Below are 4459 nucleotides of genomic sequence, written 5' to 3'. Positions count from 1 at the left end.
TCTATAAGTTTATTAAGAGAACAAACATTTTCCTTAAAAAATCTTTGATTGCAAAAGTTTTAGATAATGATAAACGAATTATTATTTAACTGTAAAAACACTAAACATCAGGCAGCTCAATTGCCTGACGTGAATGCCATTAACAGCTAGCAATACGATATGCATTTCGAATACGTCAGGGCTGCAGACTGCAGACTTTTTATCGGCCGATATTTAAGTCGGGTTGAGCCGTTAGTGCGCAAACTAACCAGTCGAGTTGGTGAAGAGGGCACAGGCTATTGCCAACCGACTATTCTCGAACGATTGGCTACTAAAGTTCGAATTTAACTGTTGAAGTGAGCGGTCACACAATGAGAAAATTTTCTAGAAATGTTGCTCTCATTCAACGGAGGAAAACAATCAAGAAGAGTTTTCTAAAGTATCCAATTCTAAGAGGTAGAATATTTAGTGGAACATTTTACACAATGCATTCTAAATTCGGAGAATGCTTAAGATCCGCAAAAAAAGGGAATAGGTAGATAGGAATGGAAAAACAAGATGGGCAAAAAGGGAATAGGTAAAAAGAGGAAGTCATGGCTGCCAAATATTCGAGACTGGACAAACATGACTGTAGACGAATTATTCCACGTTGCAAAAGACAGAGAAGCTTTAAAAATGTGGTCGCCAACCTCCGTTAGTGGGGATGGCATAAGAAGAAGAAGAAGAAGCTTCCCATGGACTGACCGGGTCACAAATGAGATGGTCCTCAGAAGAATGAATAAGAATCCAGACGTACTGACCACCATCAAATCTCGAAAGTTACAGTTCTTCGGACATATTATGCGAAATGAATCCAGATATACTCGCCTTCAAGCCATCCTGTAAGGAAAAATATTTGGAAAACGAGGTCCAGGAAGAAGAACATCTTGATTAAAGAACCTCAGAATCTGGTTCAATACATCTGTGCAGCTTTTCCGCGCTGCTGCAGATAAGATAAAGATTGCCATGATGATCGCCAACATTCGTAACGGATAGGCACATCAAGAAGAAGAATTCTAAATTACTTGATTACCTAAAAAGGCTTTTCGCCTTTTATCTGATGAACATAATCAGCTGCAATAAACTGGTCATTCTAATTGGACCAGCTATAGTGAAAGAGGATATCAATTTAAGACTTTTTTACCTGTGAAGGAGAAATTAAAATATACAAAAAATATTTGTACGGCACAAGTGTCGGACATCAAAGCTAGGAGTGTGTCACCGTACGCTAGCTAGGGCTCTGGCCAATCAGCGTACTGTACGCATCGTTTGTCTCCTTATATGGTAATTAGCATTATAATGATTATGATTGGTTATTTAAAAAACTTTCTCAATTTAGTATTGTCTGATTGTCTTGATAATTGCCCCCACTACTTTGTGAGTATGGTCTCGAGTGAAGAAATACGGGTGTTTTTAAGCAATCGGCATCTGTTGATCACCAGACCTTGGCCGGTCTTGGTCCTTAGCGACCTACTGGGGCTCACGTGCCGATAGTCTCCAGTCTTATTTAGTCATAAAGCTTTACACTTACCTCTGCTGGTGCTACCATTGTACCTTCGAATCTTTGAGTTTTATTCCTAATTCTAAAAGTCATTTCAGGGGGGCAATATACCCTATAACCTGCCAAGCCCACTTTGGCACAAAGGACACCTCCATTGATACATGAAGCATAGAGCACACAGGGGATATGTATTAGCCAGTGGCGCACCCAGGGGGGGGTTTTGGGGGTTAAACCCCCCCCCCCCCCAGGACCCTATTCCGACACTGTTACTCACACATTTTAAGGACTCAAAATGGAGGTAACATCATAAAAAAAATTTCGGTGACCAACCAAAACCCCCCCCAGAGGTCAATTCTGGGTGCGCTGCTGGTATTAGCAGATATACATTAAGTCGACGTACAAAAAAAGACATCTAAATGCTCTGAGGTGACAAAATCTCCGTACTGATTAAGAAGTCGACCAAACTATAGGCCGATAAAAACTCTGCAGTCTGCTAGAGCCTTAGATAGGGGATATAAATGGCCTGTTTAACGCTTATAAAGTTCGTGTGACATCAAGGATTTTAACATTTTATGATGGGTGTCCATTTTCATGACCACAAAAAAATAGTCCCAAGAAACAATGACATAGTGGTAGGTATATGCTTTCCCCTGGATAAAACTGATATTATATCCCTTCACAAACATGTGTTACTCCTTCACGAAACATAACCTAAGCGATTCTTTGTATTGGGTTATCAGTTCGACTCTTATTCTTACTTTAACCATCTTAACATATGATATCTTAGTTTGATATTAATCAATTTTATATTTACTTTATGCTTTAACTCATCCATGTCCGCATTCCAGTCATCCAACCAAACATTTCCATTTCCCCCACATCCATTCGTTGTTTTTCACTCTTCTCTTTTCTTTTGTTGTTTTATAATTGAATTTTGCGAATTAGAAATAAAAAGATGTTCCTGTAACCTGGAGATTCTTTGAACCGAAATTAAAAATAAAGATATTAATGGATATTGCTAATGATCTTTTAGCATGTAATTTGACTAGTCAGGATGTGTCAGATTGTTACAACCAGGAAACTAAAAATAGATAAGTATTTGTTGCAAAATAAAGGTCTTAAGGTATTGAAGAATGGAATAATGGAAATGAGTTATTGACGTAGATATTGCCAAATCACTAGAAACGATAGAGTGTAAGGAATTCTGAAATCAGAGAGCGTATGGGCATAAATCTTGACATCCTGGAAACTATAGAATGTAAAAGGCTGAAATGGTATAGTTATGTCCAAATAATAAATGACCAAATATGGCCAGAGATAATATTACAATGGATCCTCACCAACCGCAGGAAAAAAGGAAAGCCAAGAAGATTGTGGAGACAAGAAGTAAATGGTTTAATGATAGATAAGGGTCTACAAACAGATAACTGGGAGGATCGCAAGCGTTGGAAACTAGGATGCGAGAAACAGCTACAGCTACAAATTCGTTACATATATCTTTATATATAAAAATCCCGTATCTCGATGTTTGTCCAAGCTAATATTCAGAACCATCAAATCGATTGCAATAAAATTTTGTGAAAGTGTATTTGTTGGTCTAACTTCTGCGATAGTATATCCTATTATGTCGATGAATGACTCTTATTTTTTTTTTGTAAATTCAAAATATTTTATAAGGCTTCACCTCGACAGTTTTAATTCATTTGATCCGTTTGTTAAACGACATTTTATGATATTTTATAACTACATATAAATATCATAAAATGACCTTTAATAAATGTTATTTTATGCTTTCATAACTTTTTTTTAATAAATCGAGAATTAATAAATCGTTTTGGCTTATTTTGGTTTTGAAATAATTATTTGAAGTCCTAGGAAGGTCTAATAGGGAGAAAATATGATGAAATTATAAGGAGAATAGTAGAAACAACGGTTTTATTTTTCCATAACAACAGTTACATTATACCGTTATACAAAATGTTTTATAAGACTACCTCTACTACAGTGGTAGTTCATTTAAACATACAAGTGACGTTTAACTAACTTCACGTCTATTTACATTTTTCGTTGCATACAAACTCGAGAAAATATGATGAAATTGTAAGGAAAATAGTAAAAGCAGTTTTATTTTCCCATACAAACAGTTATATTATACTGATCCATACCATATCAACCATCAACCATCAGATATCAACTTTTATTAGTTGTATATGAAGTGTTTTAGAAAAATGTGATTTTTACTCGAGAGTAAAATATTTTTATTTTTGACAGAATTATGTATGATTAGAATTAAAAATAATTTTAAAATATTCGGCATTGTTTATTTACAATTAAAAACTGATTTTTTAACATTTTCTATGCAATAAAGTTAAAACACATTAGTTTGTGCATTAATTCAATATATTTTTACAACAATAAATTTAATAAAAAAACTCTAAATAAACTCAAATTTTAAAATCTGCTGAGAATGTTAAAAAATGTTAAAATCTAATTGAGTATACTAAATCCATAAAATTTTCCATATATATTTTTATCATAGGAGGAGCCGGAGTTTTTACCTAGTTTAAGGTTATGCTTCTTCAAGGGAGGGGTACTCCTCTTTTTTTTTTCTAGGAGTAGTGGCGGGGAGAAACGTGTTGAGAGATGTTCGTGTGGAGAAGTAGTGGACTACTAAAGAGCACGGAGGTCAGAATTTTTATCATAAGTGTAATATATTTTAATCGTAATTTATGATAATTTACGGTCGTTGAGTTGTGCCTTATTTAGGCAACTTACAGTCGTTGATTCAGAAATTTTTTAGATGGTGGGCGAACAGCACATTCAGTACTCAAGTTACCATTAGACGTAAACCAAATGCAATATGTAACATTAAAAAAAAAAGTGTAATAGTTGCAGTGATGTAAACGTGTTTAGTTATTATCTGAGATAAATGTACTGCGG

Source organism: Diabrotica undecimpunctata, chromosome 3 (assembly GCF_040954645.1).
Source record: "Diabrotica undecimpunctata isolate CICGRU chromosome 3, icDiaUnde3, whole genome shotgun sequence".
Lineage (NCBI taxonomy): Eukaryota > Metazoa > Arthropoda > Insecta > Coleoptera > Chrysomelidae > Diabrotica > Diabrotica undecimpunctata.
The sequence above is the reverse complement of the archived record's forward strand: the minus strand, read 5'-3'. Positions refer to the sequence as shown.